We start from the raw sequence: 19,125 nt of genomic DNA, 5'->3' as shown, positions 1-19,125 counted from the left end.
TACTGTTTTAGGCTGCTGTCACTTTAAGACCTAATGCACGGATCCTATTGACACACATCCGATTTCTTTCCCAATTGTTTATGTTCACTTAAGACATAACTGACTGACTGACTGTGTTTACATGAATACTCCCCAAGACAGAAATTCTGACATAACTGTGTGTATTTGCCCCGATATATCATGCATCCCTACTTCAAATCATGAAAAAAAGACAAAAATAGGAAAAATGCATAAATATTAAATGAAATGTAAATCCATGGTATCGAACAAAACAAACGTGAAAGATGACGAATGACTAAAACACTACATTTTAACTACACACAAAACATCTTTGTTTATGGTGGTGGGGTTGACAACCAATTATTTTTGGTTATTATATCATATATGAGCCATATATGCAATTTATTCCTGTGATGGCAAATTTTCAGCATCATTACATTATTCAGTGTCACATTATCCTTCAGAAATCATTCTAATATGCTTATTTGCTGCTCAAGTAACATTTCTTCTTATTATTAATGAAATGTTGTAAGCAGTTGTGTAAAAAAAAAAAATTCAACAAAGTTAAAAAGACAGCATGTGAAATAGAAAGCTTTTATAACATTATAAATGTGTTTACTGTCACTTTTCATAAATTTAATGCATCCTTGATGAATAAAAAATGTATAAAGTATAACAAAATTCTTACTGACCCCAATCTTTACAACGGTAGTGTATAATGTTACAAAAGCTTTCTGTTTCAGATAAATGCTGTCATTTTGAATTTTCTATTCATCAAAGAATCCTGAGAGCAAGAAAGAAAATTGTACACAACTGTTTTCAACATTGATAATAATAATAATTAATATTTCTTGAGCACCAAATCATCATATTAGAATGATTTCTGAAGGATCATGTGACACGGACGACTGGAGTAATGATGCTAAAATTCAGCTTTGCCAACAGGAATAAATTGCATAAATAGTTTGTGTGTTAATTTTAGTTTGTATATATACATTTTGCTGTGTTGCCAAATTGCACATCGTATTCACGATCCTATTCATTTTTAATCATAGTTCCGCCCCATGATCTCACATAGGGACCCACAAACCCATGGGCAGAACCTATTCTAATCAATATTCACAGCAACAACCACCCTTATAAGAGAAATATCAATCCCACCTTATTAAAATAAACAAAAAATCCTGCAAAACAAATGGTGTAGATACTAAATATGGGAATCCACTGGACTGGGGATAGTTTGTGGTGTCTGGCTGTAGAACAGCTGCCTGCCCATGACCAAATTAAACACTGGGACCAAAGCTAGGCTAAGTATTCCAACCATTTGTCTCCTCAATCACGTGGTCAGTTCACATTAGTAAGAGAGCTCCGGGTTAAGAGGAGGAGGAAAAAGAAAAAAGGTCCTAACATCCTGCAACAGAGTGACAAAGCATCACTAATGTCATCATTCACGCACAACTGAGTGCTGTAAACGGGAGACATGCATAGAGACTCCCTACGCGGGCTTGGCAACACTCACAATGGGACAGTCTTCACACACAGCTCTGCCAATTAGAAGCAGGAGGGGAAAGAGCAGAGGATCCTAAACAAACTCCAAATGAACAAATTAGTTTGCAGATTAGATTAGCCTTCCTGCAATCGCGATATAGAGGTTAGATGCACATGCAAGCTCAGATCAGTTCAACTCATTGAAATGATCATTACTTGCTAAAATCACAGCCAAAAGCACCAAGCAAGATCTTTAGAAAGGATGCAAATTGAAATATTAAGTGGAACTCTTTATGCAAGTCTTATGCAAGACATGCAGCCTCATAGGTCTACGCTCATGTCTAGAAGCCCCTTTATACATCTCAAGACCCAGAAGGGTGTGGCGTCTGCCAACGACACATACTGGCGATTCCCCAGACGTCACAACCAGCACAGATGCTCCAGTTTTCCAATCCCAGCTGCACAGTAACAGGGTCACACCTGATAATGCACACGAAATACAAACAAGTGCTTCAAACCTTACCAAACCGAAACACAGGAAGTCACTCTTTAGGTTCATTAGCTTTAAAGTCACAAATTGTCCAACACAAAGTGAAGCAGGAGCCATACCAAAAAACCATAGCCAAGCCTCTCTAATGTCAAGGCCATATATTTAACCTCTGGGATACGGCTAAGGCATAAACTCTAGCTGAGATAAAAGGGGGCAACACTGTCTGCCTCGGGGCACTTAGAGATACGAGGGGCCCTAATTCAGTGACGGTACAGAGACAGATCAGAGGCAGTCTAGCTGATGCTACCATTAAATTTAATGAGTAAGAAGAAAGAGGGGTTTCAGCAGTGGACAGTGAATAAAATTATAGATGACAATTCTGGTGCAGGACAGTCCAGCTGAGACTCCATTTACACACAGCAGGGGGGTTTGTGTTCATCCACAGAGACATAATGCGCCACACTATGAATCAATACTGTTGCCCATTCTCTTTTCAAGTAAACCCACAGGCATTGAACATGGGCCAAGCTGGCAGAAGTGCCCATGTACACATCACAATGACCTGCAGTTCATCGACAGTAACGCTGAGCCTAATTTTAAGTTCATGCAAAAAATGGCCCAGAGCTGGTCAGAACTGTTTTCAAATGTAGATCACTTGCCATGCTACACTGGACACATTTAATACGGTTAAAGGATGTAGAGGGCTTTCATTTGAAGCAAGAAAGCAACCGGAACAGTGTAAATGTATACATTTATTGGAGAATATAATATAATATAATACAATATATAATGCACAGGAAGGCGAGAGACATTGAGTTGGAAGATAAAAGCACACCACAATCCTCCATTACGTGCTTTCCTGTGGGTGTACTGACATCATCCCATCACATCCTGTACCCACTTACTCTTTTCTTATCTCCAAGAATCCAGTACAATCATAGCAGTCAGTTTGTATGGTGCTGAAAGGTCAAGGTGGAACAGAATTCAGTAGAATAAGTCTGCTAAGGTCAACAGCACTTCAGGATCTACATTTGAAAGAGCTCCTGAGTCAGCCAAAGGCCATTCTTCCAAATAAAAACAAAGATCCTGGTTTGTACATGTTATGAATAGATAAAAAATATCATACCCTCTCCAGAGAGATGCAGAATAGGCAGACACACCGACTGGCCCTTGAAAATGAGACATTTGGATAGACTGACCACAATTTAGCCTAGAGATCCTGGAGATCCTCCATTGTTTCAGGCCTTAGTGCCCCATAAATGGCACTATCCATGACAAGAGTACAAAATAGAAACTATTTTTCAACAATGGGTTTGTGAAAAGAGGTAATTCAATTTTAGAAAATGTTCATCCATTTCAGGAAGTCAAACTAAATAGCTTTTTATCTATTTTATATGGTAATGATATAGGGTAAAAAAAAAGTTCCAGATTTAGCCTAAATTAAGCTGTCACTCAGTAGAGAGAAGCTAGTTTGGGAACATGTGTTGGTTTATTACGGTTAAATTTATAAACATACATAAATTATAAGAAAAATATTTTTGGTCTTTGGTATTCTTGGTGTTTTTTTTTCGCTTACAGTAACTTTGCAACAAGGTTAAATTATGCAACAATATTGGATAAAATATATTTTCTACAATGAACTGAATCTCAATTCAACAAATTGACAAAGCTTATTTTAACTGTTAAATCAACAAAGAAAGAGCAAGACTTCTTAAGATGAGAAAGGTTATGAAAAAAAATCACAATCTTAAGAGGTTCCAGAAAGATTTATGTTAATTGTGAATTTGTGTATTGATTTGTGACGTGAATTTGATACTCATCTCAATATTAGAAATACCTAAAGATATCTAAAGTCCTTCTCCAAAGTTTTCATGAATGTGTTGCATAAAAAAATCAGGTAACACTACACTTTTCATTTGTTAACATTAGTCAATGCATTAACTATACAATTATATACAACTATACATTTGTACAGCATTTATCAACCTTTGTTAATGCTACTCAAAAAAGATATCTTTTTCATGTTAGTTCACAGAGCATTAACTCGTGTTAACAAATACAATTTTGGATATTTAAAATGTATTAGTAAATGTTGAGATAAACATTAACTAATTTTAATAAATGCTGTAAAATATTGTTGACTAATGTAGTTAACTAATGTTAATAAATGAAATTTATTAAAAATGTAGTGCCATATAGAGCAATCCACGCGACTGGGTCGTGTCGGTGTTACGTAGCAGCTGAACTCAAGGGCTGCTATAACAGACGCCAAAAACAGCACACAGTAGGACAGTACGGCTGCCCGGAAGCAGCACATACTTTCAGATTCCATTTCCTAAACCTAAACAATTAGAAATGCAACACCTTTCCACAAGCTGTGTGGGAAGCTGCTTCTTCGGCATCTGAGGAAATAAAAACATCTCAGCTTTTCTTCAAGGCTACTGACATTGATTTCGTACTCCTCTGACAGCCTTTACCAGTGAGTCATGTAATTCCACAAAAAAAAAATAATAATAATAATATTCAAATATCTTTCTACATTATGAAAAAGTGCAGTTTAAGTCTGATCATTTTACATAATTTCCACTAGGCACGATACATCTTGTTCTTCAGACAACTGGTCCAGACACCTAACACAGAGCCAAACTCCAACACTCCACCTCACTGATGGGGAAAACGACACTTTGTGTAATTATTGTTCTAGGAAACATGAAACTGTAAAGTCTTTGCTCGTGCAGTGGTGGGGCCCGAGGTCCTCTCCCACTGTCCCCTCTCATTAGCCCTGAGCTAAAGCAGGCGCTCTGAGGAGATGACCACACTTCTGCGACTCCCTCTGAGATCAGACATGAAGTGAGAGGGTGGATGGAGGAAAGAAGCACTGAGGTTTCCTCCAGGCGGGGTTCGAGGGGTTAATGATAGCGTGTGGAATGTACGGCAGGCGGCAGGTCTCAGACCTGATAACAGGGCAGACGACACACAGGGATGTAATTCAGGACCATCAGAGTCCCAAAGGAAGAGACTGTGTCTACTGTTTCCATACATCCCCACATGCTTTCACTTTTCAAATGGAATTACCAACGCAGACAGACTCTGTGGCGAGCACACAGGAGGATCCGAGGCTTAAAGCAGCGTTATTTGAGATTTCGCTAACTTCTGAAAGGTTTTAAGGTTTGCGTCTGTCCACGGACGTTATGTTCCTTTCAAAACACGCATCCCGTGTCTATGGAAATATTCAGAGTGTTATTGAAAAGTACAAAGAATGTTTAAAGAAAAAGCCAGTCACACACGTGGGATGAGAAAGATCATAACGTTGTCAAGTTCGTTGTTACAACCCCATTTCCAGAAAAGTTGGGTAAAATGCAATAAAATAAAGAATCTGTGATTTGGATTGTCTATTTTGGGGTGTTGTTCAGTCATCAAAATCTAAATTTGTTTTTATGTACAAAACACAAATTAAGTTGGTCAGTGAATATATTGGAAATCTTTTCTTTAGTACTTGTGTCAGTTAAATAAAGGTTCAAGAGAATTATTCAACCACAGATTCTTGATTTTATTGCATTTTACAACATGACACAACTTCTCTCGGAATGAAATATAATATTCTACTTCTGATTCAAAAAGAAAATTGAAGGTGAAGATCAAGTGTGTGATTTCTAAACAACTAATGTCATCAAATTAAATTGTAATAGTTTATGATTTTCCAGGAAATCAAACTATGGTGTTATTACGCATAGTTAGGCATGCACCAATATTAAAGTTATAATGAGATGATGGCCGATATTATTATTTTTTTTTTGTCTAAAAAAATATGACACTAAAACTAAAACAGTTTAAAATGCATTGAATTTAGGCAGTATAAAAAAGGATGAAACATGGAAAAAAGAATGAAAAATGGATATTCATTTGAGACTTGGCAGCCAAAAACAATGTTATGCATGATTAATATGTGGTTATCAGCCTATATTAGAGATTTCTTTAGAATTGTATATATACATAGTTGTGATCTAAATTCCTCAACCCCCATTGCAAATCAGGTTTATTGGCAAAAAGAAACCCCTTGAAACATTTGTTGTGTTGAGGTATTTCAATTACTTTTGTTTGATTCGTTCATAGCAAACAGCCGAAAGTCTGTTTTCAATAAACCTGATTTGCAATGGGGTTTGAATAATATATATATACACAGTATAAGAAATAAATCTCTAATATATGTTGATAACCACATCATAATCGTGCATCCTTACATACAGCAGTCCATCACTTGAGATAGATTATAACAGCTAAACATTAGCTACACACATTTATAAAATATATAGGAATTTTGGCAAACAAACAAAATAATTCAATCAGCCAGCTGCTTTTAGTGCTATAAGCTTACCTTTGGTTCTGTGGCAGTGCCAAGCTGATTTCTGAAGGGAAAAGGTCCTCAATCAATCTGTGAAACAGAAAAGACTCATTAATTATAAAGTTGCCCTGGCCCATTATTCACTTAAATCAAATAACTACAAACCAGTCCACTTTAACCATCAGATCTGCAGGTTAAGAATACATTATGCTGTACCTGGAGTGACAATGCAGCCCTGGCAACATTGAAAAGTCAAAGGGAAAGATAAATGCAGCCAAGCAATCTGATATGATCACAACGGACTGGCAAAAAGGTTGTTTATTGCAACATGGCGCTTGAGGTCATGACAGAACCAGAGCTGTTCAAAATGCTTCAATATTCCAACCCCAAGATTCAATTAATGCATAATGCACACAATAATGCAAGCACAGTAGTTGTAGTACCATAAGATAAAAGCTCTTACAGAATAAAATTTCAAGCAAATTAAAATCAATTTATTGATCCCGTTAAAGTCTCCACATAAGTCTATGAGATCACAAGATGATGTTGACATGGGGATGGTTTCTAATTTAAAGCAGAAAAACACATAACATGTCTTTAACTCTTTTCATCATCAGGATTTAAGTTAAAACCTATGTATTTTGCTGTATGTATAAGGGAAAGATTATATTTAAGATGACAAATGAGTTATGGTTTTAATAGAACAAATATTTACTGTAGTCTGTACTGTAGAAAATTCTCTCATTGTTTAATCCCCCTCATGCTATCCATGATATACATGACTTTTAGGAAGATTTTTAGGAAAACAATCACTCTGTGAGTCCATATGTCATGAATGGGTGCCGCTCTGTTGATGCTGTGAAGTTAATCCATACGACCCCGTGGATGAACCAATGTCTTCTGAAGCAAATTGATATGCGTTTAAGAAAAAATACTAATGTTTTTAACTTTAAATATAAATCAATGCTTACAGTCTTACTGTCATGCGTGCGATCATGAGAGAGACGTTGTGTCACTTGACGTAATAGTATTGTGAAGCTTCAGAAGACATTGATTCATCCGTTGGGGTCATGTGGATTACAGTCACTATCGCTGTGTGTGGTTTTTTAAGAGTCAACAGAGCGGCACCCATTCAATGGCATTATAGGGACTGATTATTTTCCTAAAAATATGTTTATCTGAAAGAAAGTCATGTGTGAGTAAACAATAAGAGAATTTTTATTTTTGGGAGATCTCTCCCTTTAACATTGCGCAATAAAACAAACTATATGTATAATCATTTTACAAAAAATGAGAAATAAGTTATTTAAACCTGTTTTAGATAGAGGGACGATCAAAGTTTTTACTAATGGGCTCTATGCACGGCGGTATTTCCGGTGAAGGTCAAGGATGCTCGATAACTTCCGCCGATCATAGAGTCCAATGCAATACCGAGAATTTATATTGAATTGTATACTCCATGGTTATACTAAAGAAGCGTTAGTCACAAAAACTGACAAAACAGATACACCTCGTTGTGTTTATGCTTCTTTTTAAAATTATATTAAATAAACACAACTATATATAAAATTACATCTAAACGTATGAAAGTTTCGTTTCAAAGACGGGAGGACAGTAAATTTGGAAGACTCTGCCATAATCCCGATTTCCTCGGTTTTCCTCCGCTTTAATCTCCCCAACCAGAAACTGACGAGCATCCTTGCGTCAAATGCGGAACTTAAGCGTGCATATAGCCTATTATCTACTTTGGTCATTAGGTGTTTAATACCAAATCTATAAAGAATAGCAGCACTCAACATTAGAAAGTAAAAGAAATGGACACAGCGACCCCATAGATTTCAACGGAGAAAATTGAAGCCCATTAGAAGCACTCACTTCCTGATGGCTGAGCGACTGCGCAGGCTCAAACTGAGCTTGTCGACGTAGATGTGACGTGAGCAACCGTTCTGACAGTTGTAAGTCTTCTAGTAGCTGTGCCAAGACAAATCTGAATTGAAATCTGAAACAAATCTGTTTGTTGAAATATTTTGTCCCGTTGCTTTGGACTCTCTATCTATGGCCTTCTCCCTTGACTTTACGCCTCCACGACATCCTCCCAATTGCCTCAAAGACAGTAAAAGATTGCCTACGAGCTTCTCCTCCTGTCTATACGGTAATTTACTGAGCGACAGAGAGTCGAGTGGTTATGACACAATCGTTAGACTATTTTTACAAAAACGGCTTCTACGGGGCCATAACGTAAGATCCAAAGTAATGGAGCCTTTTATACATTGTCGTGTTTCTTTAGAAATAAATAATGGACAAATGGAGTCTTTGGACGCCTCAGATGTAAAGTTATTCGCTGTCAAAGTGACGCCAAAATGAATGGGAGTCAATGGAATGCTAACAGCAGGTGATGGTCTGCTACAATGGCGGCCCCCAAGCGAAGCTTCAGTTTCCGGCTGGTGGATTACCCCCTTGATTACACCCCATGTGTTCAAAAGGTGCATAAATTAATCCTGTAACAAACATTCATTCTCAAACGAGAAACAAATAGCATTTGACATATACAAAAACAAAGATGAAAATAACTTTGCTATTATTTAAATAAATAATAAAAATAAATAAAATAACCTAATAAATGTGGAAATGAATAAATAAGATGTATTGTTGCAGACTAATTCTTATTTTGTCAAAAAACAAAGCATTCAAAAAAATCAATGTGGCATGTCATTATTCGACACTTTAAATATAGTGGAACATGTAAGTTATATAGGAAGTATAGCATGTCACACTGCCGGACACTGCTTGGCATTTCATGTCAACAACCCAATTACTGTAAGTAGGGCTGAGGAGCTATGGCACAGACTGTTTACAACATCTCAGATATGTTAAAAATCCTGTATAATTCCTATAAGGTATACCAATGGCTAAATATTATTAAAAAATAATAACATATTAAATGGTGCAAGAGACCATAGTGACCATAAAAGGTCATTGTTACCATTAGATTAAGCTTTAGTGCCTTACATACTCCAGAAATGAAGTTGAGTCAAATCAACACCACTCCACTATAAATAAACAGTCAACTGTAGTGGTGTGTGTGGGTCAGTGGGTTAGGCTATTTATACATAGAGAATGGGGATGAAATGCTTTGATAGACTCACACACACCCTTCTTCATGTCTACGCAGCTGTTCACTAGACAACTGTTCTGGTTGAACTAAAACAAAATTGACTAGCTGCCTCTGTTAACTTCCCCGAGTATTTATACATTCATCTTCCAAAAAAAACCCTAAACATAATGAATTATGCCATAAAAACAAACCAAATCTTAAGTTAAGCCAATCTAAACCACTCACCAATTCACAAACACACTTTCTGCGCACCCAGTGAAGAAAATCACATCCATTTGCAATTCAAATTCAAGGATCCGCTCTCAGCGGCAGGAAGCCACACAAAGCCTAATGTTATGAGCTTGTTACATCTCGTTCATACTGATGGCAAGGGAAACAAAAGAGTGATTATTATCACTGTGACCTCCTCCACCAGTGGCCCGCATCCTTCTGTCCATGCAGACGAAAACTGATACACTTCCCTTTTCTAATGATTAACAGCTGAGCAAGAGAGAGATGCTAGGAGGACACGAGCTGCAGAGCACCGTTGCAGGTTGCTAGTCTGACTGGCACAGGGATGCAGGATTGTGCCGCAGGACATCAGAGAGGAGCAGCAGAGCTGTCATACAGCATCAACACAAGCAGTGAATACACACTGACCTAATACTGCCTCGCCAGCATTTACACGCGACCGCACTAGTGAAAGGATGTCGTGCCATAGACTGGTTTTATTCTGAAAAAGAGAAAGACACGCGATATATCGGACACGATATCGGCCTATACTGAGATGTTCATTTTTGATTGTTATCGATATATAGGCCTGATAAGAAAATTTGGCCGATATATTAAAGCCGATAAATAATTTTTTCCTTCAGCTGAGACGCTTCAGATGAGCACTGTTCACCATGATGGCTTTGAATTGCTTGAAATATGATTGGAATCACTTCAAAAAAAGAAAAATACAGTTAAGTACAACATGTGCAGCGCAAGTCTGTCAAATAGGCTACATAAAATTATAATGAGAACATTATAATAGTGTACTTGGGACATGGCTTTTAATGGTGAGGATTTTGCTTTTGTAATCAAAAAATATATACAATTTTGGATTTAGATTTATCGGCCAATATATCGGTTATCGGCTTTCAAATATAAAGAATTATCGGTTATCGGTATCGACCAAAATGTTCATATCGGTGCATCCCTAAAACTCATGCTTTTGATATAAAATATAAAAATATTAAATAAATAGCTATTTTTTCCAGTGAGTAGAAGTGTAATGCTATAGCATCTTTATTGTAGAGCAACACGATTCTGGATAAATTGAGAATCATGATTTAGTTGGGTTTTTTTAAACAGAGATCACAATTCTCCCACGATTCTTAACACACAACTAACAAAATAACATGTAATTTACTAAAGGTTCTGACATTAATTGCTGCATTCTATTCAAAATGTTTAATGAATCTGAATGAACGATTTAAAATCGGCTTGAATGAATGGTGGTGGCGACAAGTGTATCGCTATTTGACAAATCGCTATTTGAAGCGCTGTTACATCAAAAGTTGATTTACTATTTTGTAAATAGTATATCAAAGATATTTTGAAAGATATTTTGAATCGTTCTTCAAAATATCTTCCTTTGTGTTCAGCAGAAGAAAGAAACTCATACAGGTTTGCAACAACTTGAGGGTGAGTAAATGATGACAGAATTTTCAGTTTTGGGTGGAGTATCCCTTTAACATTTTTAAAATAAAGGTAGTATTCGTTTAATACCCAACACACCTCACGGCAATTCATAATTATTTTAGGTTTTGGCAAATTCTTATGAATTCAGACAAAAATGTAAAATTTTCTCATTAGATCCAGGTTGGTGATTTTTAATGAGTAAAAAACACGACAACAACATTCTACAGACTGATGTTTAATAAACAGTCACAGCAGTTTATACCAGGTCATGCTTCCCTGTTTTCTTTCACAGATGAATCAGGCAGGCAGCTGTGTGTATTTGTTGTATTAATGTTTGTGTGTATCTGCATGCACGTGTCTGGCCCTACAGCTCTCATTTCAAAGTCAGGGCTGTAAAGAGGAAGCCCCGCTCCCCCTCCGGACAGACACAGATTAAAAGAGGAACGGAGGGAGCTACTGACAGCTTTAGTTTTGCAGCGCCAGGAGCTTTAGTGTGTCACCTGTCTCTTCAACCTCCAGGGTCTACGTTTGGAATTGAAATAATTAACCTGGTAGAGCCTGTGAGCTGCTGGTGGTGTGGAGGGATGTAGCGGAGACCGAGAGTCATTATTAGGTCAATAGGACTCGTAGAAGGAATGGACCAGAGGCCATACTATGGCTTTGATGGGTGTTTAAACGATGAAAGCCACTGCACTCTCTCTCTCTTTCTCTCTGAAGCCCCTAGAGAAGAATTACCATCACCCATTCAAGAAAACACTCTTAAGCATCATAGCTAGTGGTGGTAATTAGAACTCAAGAGAGAAAATAGAGCACTGCAAGTAGGCAATCCACTGCTTTTCAAATGTTAAATCTATGGCATTTCAGCAAGCAATGTTTTAAAACAGAGGAATGTATGCAATCCCAAAAACTATTTCCATGAGACAAAATGTAAACTGTATTTTAAGTGCTTCAAGCGATCCACCTTTAGGGAATTCTGTCATAAAATATATATTTTTTTTAAATCTAAGCACATTCTTAGATAGGTCACTCTATGACAAGAGGGCAGAATAACTCATTAGCGCTATTTGCTAAGGCAATTACTCATACTTATTTTTGGAAACCCCAAACTCTACTTATAAACACAAAATGTCTGACCTAGTTTGCGGTCAGTACGATTTTTTTTATTATTGAAAGAAATTAATACTTTAATTCAGCAAAGATGGCTTCCACACAAATATTAAGCAGAAGAACTGTTTTCAGTATCGATAATATTAATAAATGTTTCTCGAGCAGTAAATCAGCATATTAGAATGATTTCTGAAGGATCATGTGAGTCTGAAGAATGGAGTAATGACACTGAAAATTCAGCTTTGCCATCACAGGAATAAATTACATTTTAAAATATATTCAAAAAGAAAATAGTTATTTGAAATTGTAATAATATTTCACAATATTGCTGTTTTTACTGTATTTTTCATCAAATAAATGCAGCCTTGGTGACTGGTGAGCATAACAGAATTCTCTGAAAAACAACTTACCGACCCAAACTTTTGAACAGTAGTGTATATATTTTTTCTTAAATGGTCAGACTGGTTTTGGTTTGGTTCAATTGGTTAAACATTGGTTTAATAAATGCAAGTATCTTACATTAACCACTGACTGAACATTATGTGAACATGTGACTCTTATAAAGGGTGTGAAAAGGCTCTAGTCTCATATGAGACACACATAAAGTAAAAAGGAAAGAACGTGGTCCATCTAGACTCTGCAATTTCTCTGGCCAGTGACATAGATGAACATACACACAAAAATATGACTCAACCACCACCCACTACGACCTCCAACAAATCTCACACAAAAGCCTCTCTGTGTGCTTGTCTTTTATGGGAGAGTTATGCTTTGAGTGGCCCAACTCCCATGACCACATGTCAGACTTTTCTACCCAGAGTGTCCTAAACTGGGCCACATGGACAGAAAAACAGTCACACCTTCCCTGAGAGTTAGCAAAACCGGGGCGTGCTTAGCATTAGTGTGGCCAATGATGAAAATAGCAGCAGTCAATAGCCGCGTTTCCACTGTCGGGCCAGGGCCGGGCCAGAGCTAACAGCGAGCCGAGCTGGGCCAGTGGCCTCGGGCCTTAAGCACCGGGCTTGCGTTTCCACTGCCGGGCCAGTAGCCCCGCAGCGCTGCCCTAAACCCCGCCCCTAACACGCCTTTCTGAATCAAACGTCATACAACCCAACCCATTTCAGCGGGTATTATGAATTTATTTATTTTTTAAGTTAGGAAGATTGCATGTATATTAACTCACCGGCCGTGGCTGCAATAGTGTCCCGACTTGTCTCGCGAGTCGCCACTAACAGAGGGACGGTGACCCAGCACACCGTCCATTCAAGTCGAATCATGGAAAGTTCCTTCTCTGGGCTCCGCTTTGTCCATTGTGCGTTTTAATCGCCTTGTACAATACTGTGCCCGCAACTTTTTAATTTTTTTCTGAATTTTTTCTTCTGCCCAAATGCTCAGAAAAGCTTTGGTATCTTCGACAGACCAGTACAGGAGATTCTCCATTTCGAGCAGCGATGATTTTGCGCGATATCAAAAAGTGAAATGTGCATCTTGCCGCAGACCATAACTTTCCATAACACCGATAAACTCCACCTTCTACCTTGAGCACGCCTCTAGCCCGAGCTGGCCCACTTTGGCCCAAGGTATTCGACGGGCCAGAAATCCTGGCCGTTGACCCAGAGTAAGCCCCGATCAAGCCCCGGAAGTGACAGTGGAAACGCGACTGGCCCTGGCACGCACTAGCACAGCTCGGCCCTGGCCCGGCAGTGGAAACGTGGCTAATAAGGATACACAAGAGACAATCGCTTATACATTAGATCATAGCAGGAAAACACAGCAACAAGAATGACCAGTGTTAAAATGGAGCTGGTGGAGAAACAACACAAAGCAGGAACAATATTGGTTGCAGCCATTTCCTCCAATACAAAAATAGAACCGTATCCGGAGTTTCGATGTGATGTTATAGACTAGAAGAAAGTAGCCAGTATGTACAGACGGGAAGAGTTTCTAATGTGCATCAGCAGAATGTTTCGGTATCAGAGTAAAAACGACATCAATTTAAATGTCATAAATGTAAAGACTCATAACCAACAGCGATCACTTCCTATTTTTCCCTCTGGGTGGGAGAGAAAGCATGAGAAGATACCTCATCCATATCGATCTCTCTGCAGGCCGTTGGCCTTTCCCGGAAATGCACAGTGATCTCATTGCACTGGGATCTGCCGGAAGACATGGGATGGCGGTGTGTGTGTGAGGCATTATTCCAGAGCATCTCTCAGATTTAGTCAGCTACAGTAGGTACCTTACAAACATGTCCACATTTAAACTATGCACAAAGAGATCTGCAGATAATGTACATTTGTCATTGACATAAAGAACGTCCATTAAGGCAGGGACACAAAATGCCGACGGTCGGCCGTCGGGCAAAGTCGGGACATTTTTGAGCGTCGGTTGGCCTAGGTTTTTCGGTGTGTTCCATACCGTTGGCTCCAGTCGGACACCGTCTGGGTTTTTCGGGCCGATTCAGCATGTTGAATTGGCGTCGGACCATCGGTGAGAGAGAGAACTCTGATTGGCTGTTCAGCTTAGCGAACGAGCCAGTGAACTAGAATAAAAGCAAAAGTGATCAAAGCGAGCAAAGAGGGCAAGACGGTACAGACATCATCTTACCTGAGCATTCGATTGCATGAATATTTTCATAACAACATGAGCCGACTGGAATAAACAAAGTGATCAGCATGATTTATATTCAAAATGTTAAGCAAGCGTTGCTTTGTTTACGGTTTGTAGCTATATCTGCAGTCCTAGTTTCGGTCTCCATTTTTTAATGACAAAAATAAACTATTGATACCTGCTGATATAGAGAGATATTTACTTGCTCGCAGGCGCAGAACGCATGTGCTAGTTGACAGTCGCCTATAGCCCTTTTGGTGTGTTCAGCACAGCTTTGTGGATGAGACGCAGTCGACGAGAGGCGACAACAGTCAGCTTTCATTGCCACTAATTCTTTGGCGTTGGGTTGGTGTGCCCCAGGCTTTAGAGAGTTTCTTTTTTATTTAGCTGTATCAGTCATTATTAAATAATTAATTGTGCATGCATGCTCATTCTCATGTTTTTATATTAGGGTGTATTCACACCTGCCTTGTTTGGTTCGATTGAATCGAACTCTAGTTCGTTTCCCCCCTTGGTGCGGACCTTTTGGGCAGGTGTGAATACAGCAATCGAACTCGGGTGCGGACCAAACAACCGAACCGAGACCCAGCTGAAGAGGGGTTCCAAACGAACTCTGGTACGGTTCGTTTACGGTGTGAACATGAACCGACCCAATTGCAAGAAAGCACTGCGCCTTTGAGTTAACAGGCTTCCGTAGTCGGAGTTGCGTTATGGGAAAGTGATACTCTGCCGGCACATCTTGCAGTGTCTTGCAGCACATCGTCGTCTTCTCAAAATCCGAATTACAGCATCGTATAGATGACATTGTATCATATGATACTAGGCCTGTAGCGGCGCGTCGATGACGTCGACGCTTCGACGTCAAAAATTCGTCGACGTCATATTTTTTTGTCGACGCTTCTTTATTTATTTATGTATTTATTTTTTTGCACCGTTCCCGGCGGTACAGCTCGCCACACACACGTGGGAGACCGAAACATTGCAGAATCAAGGACGAAACAGCAACCTCTTCACAGAATTCACAACAAAGCCATGCAAAAGTCCCAACAAAAGAAAAAGTCCTAAAAAACCCCAGCTCGCACTAAATCATCGAAGGTATGGGAATACTTCAAATTTAGTCCCAAACGTAAAGGTGTCGTTATTTGCGCTCTTTGTCAAATGGAGTTGACATCCCAAGTCTCCCGCATAGTGATAGCGGCTCCCTGATGACCGCAAATTAGTTAAAATCTCCCGGAATCTAGAGCTCGCGAGCTCCAAACCGTGTAGCGCGCGCAGCGAGGGAGAGAGCGAGAGACCTTGCGCTTGTGTGTGCAAATGTGCGTGTGTGCCTTATGAAGCGCATGTAAACCCCACCCCCCGTCAACAAAACCGAAAAATCAGTCCGGATGTTTTTTATGAGCACTGAAAACATTAAAATGAGCACCACATCCAAGTGTGATAGGGCTCATTTGAGTAGCCTACCAAACATTTTACAGTGTAGATACTCTGTAAGAACCAGATCAAAATTGTTGTGCATTGAATGTGCACTCCTGCAATTTCCATGTTACAAAAAAGAATCGTTCAATTAGTCGTTAGATTTAGTCGACTAATCGATAAAATAATAGACAGACTAATCGTTTAATTAATAATCGTTTACCCCAGCCCTATATGATACTCATTAGTTTCTTCCTATTGCGTTTGTACAGAATAACACAAAATTAGTAAAAGAACAAATATTGCAGTACGAACTATCTCCATGCTGAGCCTTTTTTGCACTTCCTGATTTCCCTACTTGAGAATCCTTGTCCAATGAATGGACGACCTTAGCACACGTGTGGTTTTGTTTACAAATTTTGGTTCACTTGCAAAAAGAGCAGTGTGAAAGCGAAACGTACCAAAAAAAAACAACATTTTTTTATTTGGTCCGGACCAAAGCAAGTGAACTATCGGACTTTCCTGGTGTGAATACACCCTTAGATTACCTTTGTCATCAAACCAGTTTTGTTTTTGTAAACTAAAACTATTAAATATAATTTTCAGTAATTCAAATAAAGCTGAAATAAAATAAAATATAAATATCAGAAGAAAAACTTACTAACTGCAACTAACTGAAATAAAATAAGTTGAAGCACTAAAATTATTGAAATAAAAACAGATAAAAATTGAAGCAACATTTTAGAAAGAAATTTAGACATTTAAAAAAATGTAAAAAGCAAATAAAATAACACATTTAAATGAAAACTTAAAATATAAAAAAGATAACACTAATAATTTAATAATACTTGTAATTTGACTAATAATTTTCAGTGTTTTCTTTTTAATTTATTTAGACAAAATAAAAATAATGATCAGCTTATTGGTATCGGACAGAATTAAAAGATTGCTTCATCCTCAGCATCATGCACAAAAAAAGATGAATATAGCAATGAAAATGAAAGGAAAACACAATGACAAGCTATTCCATAAGAGGGAATGCCTTAGGCAGGAGTGCTGAAGACCCATCATAACTCCACCAGATCTTCTTTGAAATTCTATCCCACAAATCCATGAGCCATCTCTACTTTCACACCGCAGTAGCAGTCTTTATCACATTTATACACACAATGGTGCGTATGTCTGGGTTTAATCGCAGAGGAGCTGATTAGTTTCTGCGCACCACGGTTGGCGCCACTGGAGGGTCAGAGCGATCTGATTCAGAACACACACATGCTGAGTATTAAGAAGCACGCAATAGTGGAAATGTTTCAATGTTGACATGGTATCCATGAGCCAAATATGACCTATCCCTTTAAGGCTTCGTTGTTGCCATGCATTCTGGGATTGATTTATCTGCAAAAGGCATGCTTTAAAATGTACTCAAAATTTACATTGGGAAGTTGGGAACACACCTATGATACCCTAAAATGCTGCCTACACAGGCAGCTCACTTGGTGTGATAGAGGATTAAAGAACCTTTTCATTGTCCAGCCATCACACTCGCATTAAATATGCCGTAGGTGATTCTCTGCAGAAAATTTTTTTGTTACGCTGGTTGAAAGTCTCCTCATATCCTGATAGCAATCACTCTGTTAAGCAGTCTAAATGTATTTTTATAAATATATGTCGTCTGTGGAAGATGTAGGACCATAGGATGTTCGTTCAATCGTTGTGTTCGGTCCGAACGGTCCCATAGCATGTGTTCCCTGTCGGTCAATGTTTGTTGCATACCACTGCGCAGCTTTTTTACAAAGACATAAGTCATCAGCACGTTCACGTACACTGTGCAGACAGAGCGAGAATGGCAGGCAAGCAGCAACAACCAAACTCTCATCGTGGAACCCCTGGCATGCAAGAAATATTACACACTGACAAGGTTTGCTAGCTGAACAAACCGAAAACTTACTGCATCTAATTCCGTTTTTAAGAATTTGTTTACGTTTGGTATTGTAGTACTGTTACTAACTGTACTATAAAGTTTTCTCTAAAAATCATAAATATGTCTATGGCAGGGAGGGTGGGATGTATGCTTTTAGTGCTATCAGGCTAACGTTAGCATTTTCCCAGATGTCCTACTGCACCTTTAAGTTTAATAGTAAATAAGGTTTGCTGACCTATTGTATGACTGAAACTGAACTCTCATCATTACATTTAGGCATCTACAACAGGATAACCAATGCTACACGTGCTGCTACATGACTTGGACAACCCCAAGAGGAGTTTTATCTAAAAGGACCAGTCGAGTGGATCAGATCCATTACAGATTCAATTTCACATACACACGATTTACTCAGCAAGCATTTGTACTTTGTCTCATGAAATTCCCAAACAATAACAAGCCAAGGAGTGATGGCAAGAGATGTTTTTTGCTGTTCACATTTGAGTCGCAAAATAATTATAAAAAATTTAATTAGCACAAAATAGTGCAATTCAACTTGCCCGTACACACACTTTCTAGACACTTCACCTCCAAAGCTGAGAAAATTCTTAATGTAAATTATATGGAAGTGGCTTGGGTTTCTTAAAAGCGATGAAGTGCAGATTAGGGGCCGGTTCACACAGAATGCATATTTGCGGGTAAAAGCACAAGATGATCATCAATGAATAATAAAATAACAATCTGGTAGCATTATCAAAATATACTGTATACGGTGATGAATATCTAGATTGATCAATATGGAAAAAATATTGTGTTCATATTTGATGCCATATCGCCCATCCCTATAATTGCACCCTTTCAGACTCTGAGGACACAATGCACATGATGCCCCTCTTCAGCCACCCAAAGAGAGTCTGGCTCTGGGATGGTGTTAGGAGGGTCTAGGCCATGACGTCACAAACAAGGTGAATCCT

At 38.5% G+C, this 19,125-nt stretch overlaps 1 protein-coding gene across 2 annotated transcripts in view; it reads right to left on the bottom strand.

The window, feature by feature from the left end:
• raph1a (Ras association (RalGDS/AF-6) and pleckstrin homology domains 1a) overlaps positions 1 to 19,125 on the bottom strand; it is a 75,120-nt gene that overhangs the window by 45,585 nt on the left and 10,410 nt on the right. For both annotated transcript variants that reach the window (XM_056251685.1, XM_056251683.1), the window contains exon 2: positions 6,354 to 6,410. The gene's annotated coding sequence lies outside the window, so the exon portion shown is untranslated. The remainder of the gene's footprint in view (positions 1 to 6,353; positions 6,411 to 19,125) is intronic.

The sequence above is a fragment of the Rhinichthys klamathensis genome, unplaced genomic scaffold (assembly GCF_029890125.1).
Source record: "Rhinichthys klamathensis goyatoka isolate OS25496 unplaced genomic scaffold, OSU_Roscu_1.1 h1tg000088l_1, whole genome shotgun sequence".
Taxonomy (NCBI): domain Eukaryota; kingdom Metazoa; phylum Chordata; class Actinopteri; order Cypriniformes; family Leuciscidae; genus Rhinichthys; species Rhinichthys klamathensis.
Note: the sequence above shows the minus strand (reverse complement) of the source record. Positions and strands in the feature narration are given on the sequence as shown.